This window comes from Hyperoodon ampullatus (assembly GCF_949752795.1).
Source record: "Hyperoodon ampullatus genome assembly, chromosome: 19".
Taxonomy (NCBI): Eukaryota; Metazoa; Chordata; class Mammalia; order Artiodactyla; family Ziphiidae; genus Hyperoodon; species Hyperoodon ampullatus.
Window position 1 is genome coordinate 56,170,677 of NC_136932.1, and position 14,274 is coordinate 56,184,950.

At 49.8% G+C, this 14,274-nt stretch overlaps 1 protein-coding gene across 3 annotated transcripts in view; it reads right to left on the reverse strand.

The window, feature by feature from the left end:
* MSI2 (musashi RNA binding protein 2) overlaps positions 1 to 14,274 on the reverse strand; it is a gene marked incomplete at both ends in the record, with an annotated part of 392,858 nt that overhangs the window by 139,240 nt on the left and 239,344 nt on the right. The gene's annotated exons all lie outside the window — the stretch shown is intronic.

Here is a 14,274-nt window from a genome sequence, read left to right on the forward strand (position 1 = left end):
ATTGGGGGGGTGGTGGTGGTGGCAGTTTCCATTATAGGAGTCATGTTGCTTGTTAAAACCTATTTGAGGGCTTCCCTGGTGGCGCAGTGGTTGGGAGTCCGCCTGCCGATGCAGGGGACGCGGGTTCGTGCCCCGGTCCGGGAGGATCCCACATGCCGCGGAGCGGCTGGGCCCGTGAGCCATGGCCGCTGAGCCTGCGCGTCCGGAGCCTGTGCTCCGCAATGGGAGAGGCCACAACAGTGAGAGGCCCGCGTACCGCAAAAAAACAAAACATCAAAGAGAGGAAAATACCGAAGGCATCCTCTGTCTCTCTTCCTAGTCCCTTCCTCTGTCCTCCCAAGCACGCTGCAACCCTCTTAGTCATTTCTGGACAGTCAGGATCCACACTCAAGTCCCACACGGACCTCAAGAAACTCACACTTATGAAACCAGATTTGGCTTTGAATTCCACTCCTTTTACTTATGATCCAATCCTTTATTTGCTCCACAAAAGACACATCTTTAGTGCAGGTGCTGTCCTAAACCAATCAGCCATTCACTTGCAGACTGTACCTGGTTTGGCCAGGCGAGTAGCCTGGTCTCCTCATTCACTTTGTGCCCAAAGTTGGCAGTAAAAATACAATCCACCCACATGGTTGTGGGTGGACAGTACTGTTAGCCAGAGGGCTCCGTGCTTGGAGCAATTTCAGCGTGCGTGTGTGTGTGTGCGTGTGCGCGCGGTGCAAAGGACCAAGCACTGTTCACTGGAGCTCAAAGGCTCAGAAATGAGCTTGGGGGCCTGAGCTAAGCCAGCTGAGAAAAAGAACCCTCGGCTATTCATTCCTCACGCCTCCCAGATGACAGTCTCCAATGGAAGGGAAGACACTGGGCAAAGCAATAAAACCAGGTTTAAAAGGGTGCCTCCAGACAAATCAAATCTATTTTTCTAGATGCTATCAAATATAACAGGGGGAAAAGCAAAGTCAAGGTAAGAATGGAAGAAGGCGTAGGCAAGCCAGACACAAACCTCCAAGGGACTGGCCTAGCTTAAAAGTCCCTTCTGGAGTCAGGGCCCCTTGTGTTGCTAAGCAACCGAGCCTGAGCAAACAGGCTCCTGGGGCCTTCCCTTTCTGGTCCCCATTTCTGTAGTCAGTTACTGGGAGGGAAATGGCCTTGCACGGTGACTGTTCCTCCAGCAAGGAGCTGTCCTCTCTCCCCCAGGAACCAGGCTTAGGGGTGTAGGGGATGCTAGTTTGGAGAGGGGGTGCCTTCACCAGACCCCTCCCCGGCCAGGCAGGATCGATGAGTCCCCAAGGCACCTGCTGAGGCCGAACACACCATAGCCAGCTGCCTCCCGTGCACCCCTCAAGCGAAACCACCAGAAAATCAACTGGTTTGTTTCTACAAAGAGCCGTCACATTTGAGCATATGGCATCGCAGACTCTGACCCGGGGCCTCGAAGAGGATTCCACTGCCTGGGGTGCGGTGGGTGGTGGGTGAAGCCGGCTGGGTATCGTGCAGGTAAACATGACATCCGTTTCACACCCACTGCCATATTTTCTAAGATGTTTGCCAAGTCCTTATTTTGAGCTGAAAATGCCTAACAGTAAGAAAAACAGCCCCCCTTCTGTGGTGGCCATGTTTGGGTACTGAAACTCAGATCCCCTTAGGAAATAAATATTTTGAATTAAGAAACAGTATTTTCAATGCCGCTCCTTTCCATAGTGCGTAACTGGGTCCCTCTTTTTCCTTCCTACTTTTGGATGTTTTCTGATGCTGCCGTCCTAATATTCGCTCCACCCTGATGAGTGAGGAGGGGGCTCTGTGTATGTTTTTTGGGGCAACCATTGTCGTAAAGAACAGAGCGCTTTCCTCTATGGTCCAGCGTACAATGGGCCTCACACAGACCTGCTGAATAGATACAGCGTCGGAGCGCAAGAAAAATTCTATTAACGCTTTACAAAATAGAACGTCTAAGAAGTAGCTAGAGAGGAAAGAGAAAGGGGAAAAAAATCAATCTGGATAAGTCCCGGTGCTTGGGGGAAGAAAACTTTTCCCGATTGCAAAACACTTATTAATTCAGAGAAGCCATCAATGCGATGGAAATCTGGCAGAACAGCATGAGCTGAAACTGGAAGAATCTGAAGATACAAAGACTGAATGGAATGAAAAACACGGCCTCACATACGGGGCTGGTTCTCACGGTTCTGTGTGAACCAAACAGAAGAGGCTTGTGTGAGCCTCCATCGCAGGGAGGTGAAGGATACGGGCAAAGTAGCTGGTATTCAGCCCCGGAGAGAGCAAACTGCTAACTCTGTCCGTCACACACACACACACACACACACACACACACACACACACACACACACACACACACACACACACACACACACACACACACACACACACACACACACACACACACACACACACACACACACACACACACACACACACACACACACACACACACACACACACACACACACACACACACACAGACTAGTTGGCTGTGCCGAGTTCAGCCTGCAGGCCGGGCCTCGTTCACGGAGCTAAAAAGAACACAAAAGAGTCAGGGGGCTGGACACAGGCATTTCTCTGACTTCGGGGAGAAAACACTGCTAACCCTGGTGAAATGCTGCTTCCAAGGCGCTGGTATTTATTTTGTGTTGACAGTGCCCTCACCAGCCATACAGATTTCTTTGGACCAGAGGTGGGGGCCCACAGGCCTAGTGGTCCTGGGGGGTCCCCAGAGCGAGGGGGCAAGAAGGAGAGGACGTGTCTGAACCTGAGCACACTTTGTCCCACGTCTTGGCACCTGCCCGGTCTGTCTGCGGAGAAGGAGCCTGTTCTAACCTTGAGATCTGCCTTCTAATAAAGTTAGGTATAAAAGTCAGGTGTAAAGGCAGGTATAAAACGCAGCCCTGGCATCCTCAGTGGTGTACCCTTGCAAATGAAAAAGCAGGGCAAGGGACTTTAAGTGAGCTGGTTGGGGGTGCCCCTGTTGGTGGCCAACACCAGGAGGTCCTGAACCCGTAATCCTGACTATTGCGAGGCTCAGACTACATCGTGACCTCCTCAGAGGTGCCCCATGCATGCCCCGCATCTGAGAGTCAGTAGTTGGAGCCACACTGTTAGTTTCCATGGCCCACGGGGGTTAGGAAGGGTGTCTCAAACCTCCTCCCTGTCAGAATCACTTGGAGCACTTGTTAAAACACAGATCCCCTGGGCCTCAGCCCCAGGGTGTCTGATTCAGGAAGCAGCGTCTGCATTTCTAACAAGCTCCTGGGCGATGCTGATGCAGCTCCTGGCCTATGGACCTTACTTTCCATGTGCTGCTCTAAGGGGGCAGAAACAAGAACAAAAGTTAAAGACACTGGACAGAGCTGCTTCTCCCTCTTTACATCCATTCAGTGCTCAATACGTGAACCACATGTCTCTTCCAGAGGCAACCGAGACACGTCAGGGAGATTAACAGTCCTCCCCCGCTTTGTTCCCTGTCTCTGACACTTATACTCCAGGATCCTGAAAATGACAACAGCAGAACCCGTGACAGAAAAGATGACAAAAAGAGGTACTTCTTAGTGGCAACCAAGCTGTCCCTGCACCCAATGCAGGAAAAATTCAGATTCTAAAAAAAAAAAAATTCAGATTCTACTAGGATGACAGAAACTTCCCTCCCAACAAACACCAGCTAATGGCTACATCATTCAGTCAGCTCAGTTGTGATTAGAAAATCTAATCAATTAACTTTACTTTTATGTGACATGTATTTATTAACTATGTACTATTTGCAAAGCATCAGCCTAAGTTCCAAATAAGAGGCAAATTATATAGGTCCATAGTATATGGATTGCATTGATGACCCCACACCCTTTACCCTGTAATTTTGCAGTTCCTCTCAAAAAAGGCAGTCTATCTCCCCACCTTTGTATCTGGACTTGACTTGTTATGGTCAATAAAAAAGGTGGAGAGAATGGTATGCCTGTTTTGGGCCCAGCCTCACGAGGGTCTGTGTGTTTCGGCTTGTTCTCTCTTGCACCTCTGCCGTCACCATGAGAAGGGCCTGGCCAGGCTGGCCCGCTGGAGGATGAGAAACACGTGGAGCAAGGCCAAGTCCCCTCAGTTGCCCCCACTGAGGCCAGCCTAGATGGGTGAACAGCTGGTCAACCCCAAAACATGCAAGAGAACCCAGTCAAGATCAGCAGAACCGCTCCCAGTGGACTTTCGACTGCAGATGATTCGTGAAATAAACAGCTATCATCTGCCACTGAGGTTTTGTGGTTGTTTGTTACATGGCATTCTTGTGAAAACAGGTGACTCATACATGGTCCCTGCTCTCAAAAAAAAAAAAAAAGCTTTTAGTCTATAAGCAGATACACAGTCTCAAATAATACTAGACAGTGAAGAAAGGCAAGAAAATGGGTGGAAGGAGGTAAAATGTGGAATGTCAGCTGAGTATTAAACTATCGATTCCACCTTCCGAGTGGAATACAGGTACTAGGATGTGAAGGGACCGTCTGTAAATCTCACCTCAGCAGCGAGGTTGGAGACCGAGATGCTGGAAGTGCCAAGAGAAATTGGCAACATGTTCCTCCCTAAATGAGCACCAGGAAAATCTGCAGAGTCCTTAGCACTCAAGTCAGTGGTTGATGCCTCTCTAATCCTAATTCATTTAATGAATGAGCGAACCCTCTTTATAATGAGTCTGAAGATCTACTGTGAGCCAGACATTCTTGCTGGGTGATTGTAGAAGTAGGCAGAAGATGTTGACCATATCCAGAGGTGAGACTTTAGCCATCTCAGCTCATGTACTGGCTGAAGGGGAAAACTTTCAAGTCACAGAGCAAAGAATCTGCTCGAAAGAGAGGTCAGAAATTCTCCTTGTCAGGTTGGTTGGCCAAAGTTTGGGACTCTAGAGTGTGCCCTCTGACCACTGCCGCTTCTGCCAGAGGTTTTGGCTCCCCAAGTACAGAGCAGGTAGGTGAAGCGGATTTGGAGATGGCAGAAAACTTGTTCCCAGGACATGGTAAAAGGGAAAAGAGTTGCTGGTTATAACTCAGGAGGTGCTGGGACGCAGCTGAGCATGGCAGACAGTGTGGTACAAAGCACGGGCAGGATCCAGGTTCCAATCCCAGCTCCATGAGGCGCTCACTGAGGGGAAGTCACCTCCTTTCTTGGTCCTTAGTTTCTCATCTGTGAACGGAGGGAACTGTATGGGATGGTCACCTAGGATCCATCGGTAGAGATTCTGCCTAGGATGCTGAAATGGACCACAGAACCTGCTGGGACCCCATCCAGGAGCGTCAAATTCACCTCTGGTCCTTTGCAAATTCTCTGTGACTGAGGATGTTTCAGAGCTTTGCTGTGGCTGGCCAACACACCCTCAGAAATGTCCTACCCCTCTTGGGTTACAAATACCCGCCCCCCCACACACACACCACAGGTATCAAGAACAAAGCAGGAAATGGCACTTCAAGTGATCCTTAAATGATCTGGTCAGACACAAGGAGGGAGAGGAAAAGGAAAAGAAGAAAAGCAGCTCTCCAAACTCCCCCAGAACAAATGCCTTTCAATGTCACTTCCTGCTCCCACTCAAATACTTCAAGCGTTAGTTTAAATAAACGCCCATAAATGCGATACCGTGACACTACAGCGCGTGGGGTTTAACAGGCCTGCTGATGCTCTATAAACTCAAGGCACTAAAGTCATAAGAGTGGAGTGAGTCTCGTATACGAGGCAGGACTGCCCAGAACAGAGAAGCCTGGGATCCCGGCTGGAGACGGAGGCTGCCTTATTCCGGGGATTGTTTCTGCACATAGGACGGCACTGCTCTCCGCTCCTCCTCCAACCAGCCTGCACAAAACCAAAATCCACTCCTGCCCTAGAGCTTGGTAAGGGCATCTAGCTTATTGAAATGAAACTTCTCAGCATGCTTCAGCATTGCAAAGGGTAAGGACAGTCTATCTTTAATCACTGCCCAAAAGGAAGAATGGAGGAGAAAAGGGCGCAGGCAGGAAAATCCCATTAGTTCACGTTGAAATCTACATCAGTAGTTTTCAACCTTGACTGCGCACCAGAATCACCTGAGGAACCTAAAAAAAAAAAAAAAATCCCTGCTGCCGAGGCCACACCCACACGCTGACCAGTGAAATCAGCACTCAGGAGCGGGTGGGGATGGCAGAGGAGTGTTTAAATCTCCCCCAGGGATTCCAGGGTGCAGCCAAGGCTGAGAACCACTGATCTAAATGGCTCAATCCAGCTGAGCTGAGCCTTAATCGCAGTTTATGTGTGTGGAGATGGGCCCTAAATAAAAGGGGCTTTACCTGGATCTTCAGCTGCCCGAAGACTGGCTGTTTGTCCCCTGCCAGATCCGCAGACCCTTTGCCACAGGTGGCTTTTGGGGGCCTCTCCTCACCTTGTCTTGGTCTTAGGAAAAGAGAGCCAAAGTTCTGTTCTGGAAGGAGCTGAGAAGGGCCAAAAACTGAACACAGGACTTTAAGAAACCTAAAGAAATCACTGGGGTTTTTTTCACGACCATCAATACTTTCACATGTATTACTGCTTCGGTCCTCACAACAACCCCAGAAGACAGGGATTATTACAAATTCTCTGAGCCTCAGTTTCCTCCCTCGTGGTTCTGGAGATGGCGGGGACTGGGCCCCCAGGACTCAGTGGCTGGTCTTCTGAGTCCAAATCTCAGCCGGCCAGCCCTGCCTGCCTGCCTGCCTGCCGGGGCTCAGGTTCTGGTACGCCTGGCGGCAGGCACCTGAGCCACTCAGCGCCCCATCTCTGTGCACTTACTCCTGGAAGGCTGCAGCAACAGAGGCGCTGTCTGAGTGGTTTTACAGCTGCTGCCACTAGGCACTTCTTCCTTCATTCCAAGGCTCAAAAATTTCTAGTTTGCATCCACCTGAAAGCTTGTCTATTTTAACTCACGCTCACGCCTTAATTAAGTAACAAGACAGTCTGCTTAGTTTCTCTTTTTTGATTGTAAAATAGACATAAAATTTGCAGTTTTAACCACTTTTTGATAAACAATTCAGTGGCATTAAGTACATTTCCTAAACTCTTCATAGAAGGCTCCTAAGTCTAACTATGGCCAGAATGTTAACCCCCGTTTGGCAAGACTCTTCTTTACTGGCCCTATTTTTTTTTTTTTTTTTTACTCTTTTTTAATTCTTGTGGGGTCATTCCATTTTCCCATTTAACTTAAACAAAACAAAACAGAAACGCAAACCCTGGTGTTCATCAGATAGCAGTTGTGAATTTATAAAATAGATACTTGCCAAAGGGTGTGGGATCTCCAAAGGATGCTATTCTGGAGAATCAGATATTTTACTTACATAAAGGCAGGCAAAACCTCCTACTCAGGGATTCCGATTCCACACGTAAATATCAGACTCTAGGCTATAAAATGTCTGTTCCCCCTGAAATAATGATTACTGTAATAGCTACCATTTACTGGAGCTTAATAGGCAATTTGCAAAGTTCATTTAATTATCACAATAGCTCTGAGGTAGATATTATCACACCCATTATATAGGTAAGGAAATTGTGGCTCACTGCGATTAAGTGACTTGCCTAGGATCACACATGCAGCAAATGATGGAGCTGGGATTTAAAACCAGATGCATCCCTGCACCTTTCTACTGGTCTCCCTTAACTGTGTTCTATTTTTTGAATCCCTAGGCCTCAGCGCAGCTCTGTTGTCTCCTGAGTGAACCGACAAACACTGCCTTAAAACTCTCCCCAAAAGTTGAGAGGTGATGAGGTAGCCAAGGAGATAGCCGTTCATTACCTCCAGCAGGCTCAGGAGAGGAGGGAATGGTCAGAGAGGGAAACAAAGAGAAAAGGAGGCTGAGGGGTCTCTTCCTTCTAGATGGGCAAACTCAAAAAGCCTAGAGCTCACTTGTCTGCTCTTTGGTCACTGAGCAAGCTGGTGGCAGGGCTGGAACTGGCAGAGGGGTCCCAGAACTCAGTCCAGGGCTCAGACCACGAGTCCGTGCTGCACACGAGCCCTAAGAATGCCGAGTGAGCACGCCCCCCGGAGTTGTTAGGAAGCCTTCAGGTGGTGGGTGGTGAGTCCTGACACACAAGACACTCTCATCATAACATTTATTGCAAGTCACTGCCCCAGCCCTGGCAATCCCCGCATGCGTGCACCCACACGCACGCCTGTGCACACGTACACACATACCCCACGCAGTTAAGTGGGGGAACTGCACCCAACACTGCGCAACTTCCCACTGCCAATGGGTCACATCCAGGGACAGCCACTAATGAAACCAGCACGTCCTTGGGGGAGCAGTCCCGGGGGGCACCATCTCAAAACCGAGCAAGGGAAGCAAGAGTCCGCCTGTACAGCCTCGGGTGGAGTTGGGGGCCCTGGCTGTGCGGGCAAAGCCCAGGCCCAGCGTTACCCCAGAGGGCAGGGCAGGAGGCTCTCTCTGGGGACACCCCGGCCGGGAGGAGGCAGAAACCTGCGAAGGAAGGGAGGCGGCGGGAAGGGGACACACAGGCCGGGCACAAGCTGCTGGAAGAGAAGCAGTTGGTTCCGGCAGGCTTGACAGCTGTCACGTGGAAATGGCATCTGGCCTCCCGTGCGAGGCGCCTTTGCGTGGCGGCTGCTGTGCTCTGGAAATCCCCGGCCCGTGTGCAACACCGGTTGTGAGCGCGTGCGTGCGTGCAGGCATGCGAGTGTGTGCCGTGGGCCGGCGAGGGCAGGCAGGCTTCCGCATGTGCGTCTCCCCAACCCCCCCAGCCCCTCCCCAACCCCCCAGCCTCTCCCCATCAGGCCCCCCCAGCCTCTCCCCATCAGGCCCCCCAGCCCCTCCCCAACCCCCCCAGCCCCTCCCCAACCCCCCCAGCCTCTCCCCATCAGGCCCCCCAGCCCCTCCCCAACCCCCCCAGCCCCTCCCCATCAGGCCCCCCAGCCCCTCCCCATCAACCCCCCCAGCCCCTCCCCATCAGGCCCCCCCCCACCGCGAAAAAGGCCCAAACCTGCCAGCTCCGGAGGAGACAGGCAAATCATGAGTGGAGCGCTGATGTGCCGTAACACTCTCTTGCATTCCCATTAAACAAATACGAAACTGCTAATTGCCAAAATAGATCTCCAAGACTCTGACCGAACAGGGGAAGGGTTTATAATTACCAAGTGTGAAAATGCACTGCCTGTAAATAACCACCTCATCTGTCCTCATATGGGCTGATGTTGATGGGCATGAAATAAACATCAGGACCAAATGGAAAAATCATCCACATCTCCTGTGGCCAATGCGATCTCCAACGGTGACAAGCATAGCTGAAGCCATACGCTCGCTCGGGGAGGGGAGGGACCGGGGAGGGACGGGGAGAACGGAGTTTTGCAGGCTTGGAGAGTCTAGGTTCCCAGCCTGATTTCAGTCCCTCGGGCTATTTGCATTTTCTTGCAGCCTGGAGGATAGGAAGGGTAAACGGTGTGGCTTGATGGTGCGATGGAGGGCTTGCCTGCACCTTGGAAAGGCCAGAGCCGTGGACCCTCTGGGACAGGCCTTCAGGCACGTTCTATCCTGCCCCCTTTAACAGACGGGCTGATGAGAATGGAGAAGGAGGCAGAGGGAGAGTTTTGCCAAGGTGACACCTTTATTCATTAACCCATACTCATCAAGGCTCTCCTGTCTGGCCGACACAAAGAGTTGGCTGCAGAGCACGGATGAAGAGAATTTGGGTTTAAAATGACCTCTGGCCTTTCTGACACCCCCACGCCATGGTGCCTGCCTACCACTCCGTCACTGGGATGGGAGGTAGACGGGTCTATCGGATTCCAAAGCCCCCTCTCTCCTGGATTGCACCTGACGAGGGGGAGGTGATCTGCCAGAGGTCATAGGAACGGTCCGCCTTCGCTCTCCACCAGCCTGTGATTCTGAGGGAGACAGCGGGGCTTGTAATGAACGCCTGAAGCCGAAGACGGAGGTTCCATTTATCTCGGAATCAATCCTCAGGAATTAGAGGTGACCCAGAGGTCACCTCTCCCCTTCCCACCTGGTACAGGAATCCCTTCTCCAAGGCTCCTTTGAACCCTTTCCTGGAGCTTCAAAGACTCAGAGCATCTCTGCCCCATCCCTCAGTCGAATTCAGGAGCAGCAGCACTTAGATGCCTGAAATAACAGCTTCCTCTGATCTGAAGCCCAGTTTTGGCACACGGCAGAACCCTGCAAAGTGCACGGCATCAGGCATCTGAATCAGGGCACCAAGCACCACCCACCCCAAAACTTCTCAATGGGGCTCAACGGCACCTCAGGAAGCGCTGCTCCTTCCCCTTTTGGCCACGTGAGAGGCCATCTCCTGGGCGCCCTGGTCCCTAAGGTCACCCCCTGAAGTCCCGGGTCAAACGCTCCATCAAATAAATATCAGCTCGGTGCTTTGTGACCGCCTGGAGGGGTGGGATGGGGAGGGTGGGAGGGAGGGAGATGCATGAGGGAAGGGATGTGGGAACAGATATATATGTATGACTGATTCACTTTGTTATAAAGCAGGAACTAATAAAAAAAAATCATACCAATTAGAAGCCATAAAGAAAGGAATGTAGACCAATAAAGTAAGCCAGCTTGACAAAAAAAAAAAAAAAAAAATCAGCATAAGGAAGGCAGGTCTAAACGACAGACGATGTTTTAAAGGAATTCTACATTGTTACTTTTACATTCCCAAAGTGTCTTCAACTAATGGCTAATAGAAATAGAATGCTGCCGAGAACAAAGTTCACTTGCGGCAACAGAGGCTAAAGGACTCGGTCACTCAGCAAAGTTACTTCTTCAGATAGGATCATGAATATCTGAGCTGGAAAGGACCACAAAGATACGAGTCCAGGCCAGTCGTTTTGCACAGGAGCAAACTGGCTCTGAGCAATGCCGGGCAAACTGAGCCCTGGGGTCACAGGAGCCTGCTGGGCGTCAGAAGTCCTGGGTTCAAATCCCTATCCACCACGTCTACCTCCACACCATCAGGGGCAGGGCTTCTGGTGGCTGAGTCTCCTTGTGGGTAAAAGGGGTGATGATCACTGGGAAGCTTCACCCCAGCCTTGGGAAGCAGAAAGTAATGACATAACACACAGGAAAGCACTCGGGTCGGTGGTAAGTGACGGCCCCTTGCTATCCCCGGTACTTGGCAAACACAGTTTCTTGACGAGGATCTGAGGGCTGGATAACGGAGGAACGGACTTCACGTCCACGACCGCCAAATTCCAATTTAGTGAACTCAGTGTGGATGAGCGAGGGTCACCCTCATAAGGGTACCTTGCTGTGCTGTCATGAGTCGGATGCAAATAAAGCATCTTTTAGAAAGCAAGGGGAATGGCAGAGCCAACCGTGGCACATCCTACAGTAGAATATTCCTCGAATAAAAAGAAACAAACCACTGATGCTCAACGTGGAGGGATCTCGAGGGAATGACGCTGACTTCTCAATCTCAAAGGCCGTGTGATTCCATTTCCGTAACGTTCTCAAAATGACAAAATTACAGTGATGGAGAAGAGATGAGTCATTGCCGGGGATCAAGGGCGGGGAAGGAACGAACCATTACATGAGGAATTTCTTTGTGGTGACGGAACACTTCTGCATCTCGATGGTGATCATGGTCACTCGAATCTACACGTGATAAAATTTCAAAGAATAGTGTGTGTGTGCGTGCGTGCGCGGACATACACACACACACAAAACCGATGATGTACCAGCACCCATTTCCTGGTTTTAACAGTGTGCTATGGTTATGGGAGATATTATCATCGTGGGAAGCTTGGTGAAGGGTACACAGAGTTCTTTGTACTATTTTTACCACTTTTTGTGAGTCCTACACTATTAAAAAATAAACATTTAAAATAATAATTTTTAAAAACCACCAGGGGGCTCATTATATCAAGAAACTCAGTGGCAGATCAGTTTATAATGCAAATAAGTATGCCCTAATTTCTCTTGACTTGCATAGCATGGGCACAAATAAGGTACACCTATAGTAGAGAGAGCTAGCCCCTACCTGTGTCCCCAATTTGGCACTGGCCCTTACTACTCTGAACTAGTATTGTGTCACATGAGTATCTGTTTTGGTAGTCCCCACTGCCTCCGTCTCACCATCTACCCTGGTCCTCAGGAAACTTCGTATACGGCTCTGCAAATCCACAGCACCTGCTAAAGTAACTAATACAAAAATGACTGCAGGGCTTCCCTGGTGGCGCAGTGGTTGAGAGTTCGCCTGCCGATGCAGGGGACACGGGTTCGTGCCCCGGTCCGGGAAGATCCCACATGCCGCGGAGTGGCTGGGCCCGTGAGCCATGGCCGCTGAGTCTGCACGTACGGAGCCTGTGCTCCGCAACGGGAGAGGTCACAACAGTGAGAGGCCCGCGTACCACAAAAAAAAAAAAAAAAAAAAAAAAAAGACTGCACACAGTAAGTGCTTGCTGATGGAGTTTCAGAAAGATTTTTGCAGGATAAAGAAAAAACAATTCAGATAGAGAAGAGCCTCATATCCAGTGGTTTCCATTTTTCCTTTTTGCAGCTATCAAGGCCCTCTCTTTCATTTAGGTTTTGAAAACAGATCTTATATCTTTTGAGGTATTTCATACACCAAATTGTACTTATTACTACTTATGAGATTCGGAAATGTATGTATCAACACTTGTCATAATTGTCAATTGGGGTTTTTGGCAGCATGGGGTGACCAGGGGCAGAGAGAGTTGGGTATTCTCCAAAAGCAAGCACACTTGACATTTTAGTTGGTCCTCATACCATCTGGGGTGGGGTAACCATAAGGCCTGACAGGTTTTTTGATGTAATGAAGTCAACCTGAAGACCCACACTCCTTCTCTTGACCCCGAGGTTGGACCCCTCTGGCCTGCTCAGAGGTCTGGCCTGATCTCTGAGTCAAGATCTGACCATGACTCAGATCTTTGCAAATGAGTATTGACAGAATAACCAACCTCCCACTTAATCCCCAAGCCACACAACTCCCTAAAGGGGAAAATAGAAAGGAGAGGGAAAAAGCCTCATCTACCCTTAAAAAAGAAAAAGTACCAATTCAAGCCGCTTCAAGACCCAACAAGCATATTTTTCTTTCATTTATTTCTACATCAACGCTCTGAAGGATAAAGATCTTTCTCATTTCAAGAGCTGTCAATTTGCTTTAGTGCCATGTTTTTCATCTGTTTGAGGTAAAGAGGAATTACAAAGCAGGCAAATGAAATAACGCACCACCATCTAACATATTTTGGCAATTCAATTTGGGACCAGGGTAAAAGGAAATTAAAGACGGACGACAGGCCACACGGCACACCTGTGCTGTACCCCAAGGCCCACCCCTGCCCACCCTCCATTCGCGAACTCTATGATTTGATGAAGACTTCAGCTCTTTGCTGAAAACTGTACTATGTGCTGTACCCTAATTCTTCAAATCATTTATACATGTTGCACAACTCATACAATATTTTGCTTTCTGAAGCAGAAAAACCTCTTAGCTGCTGGTAAACTGTCAGGTGCTGTTACTTTAAATACCCCTGTGAAATAGCACAGAAGCCGGCAGCGTGTTCCTGTATTTACCACCCTTCCCCACGTAAATTAACAGACAGATGCTTGCCACATGCCAAACTGTGCGAAGTCCTCACCCCATCAAGCCTAAGGGTTCCGTTACCACGGAATTTAATAAGTAAAAGGCAGCCTTAATCTCCTCCTCTCACGGCCTCCTCTGCCAATGACGATGCCCCATGAAGATTGTTGGCTAATTCATTTACATTTCTTTTTGCTTTTAATTAAATTGCTCCTCAACTGCTCAGATCTGTAATTTCTCCCTCTTTAGCTCCAGGGCTGGGGATTTCTGAGAGAATGACAGAAATTTCCAGGGCCAAGATGCCTCAGAAGACTTCAGGTGCTATGTGGTACTCAGGAACCTGCCCTTGACCATCACAGTTGGACTACAAGGAACTGGCCACAGGCTATCAGAGCCCAGGGGGGTCAGGCTCCTTTGAGATACTAGAGTTAAGGGATCCCCACCACCACCAATTTGAAATCAAATGGTAAATGTGAGAAGGGACCCGTGGTCCTGTCTTTTGCCAAATCCCATCAGCCTGTGGACACCATCGGAATCTAGCTAGGTTTATAAAAGGCCTCACGGTTCTTCTGCCAGTGATGCATGTGTCTACAAGCAGTGTTTAGCGGGGCACCTGGACCTAGGTCCCAGCTCGGCAGTGATGAGTAGCAGGAAAGACCAGTAACTCTGGAGGCAAATCCCCTGGTCTCCGATTCCGGCTCTACCACTCACTAGCTGTGTGAC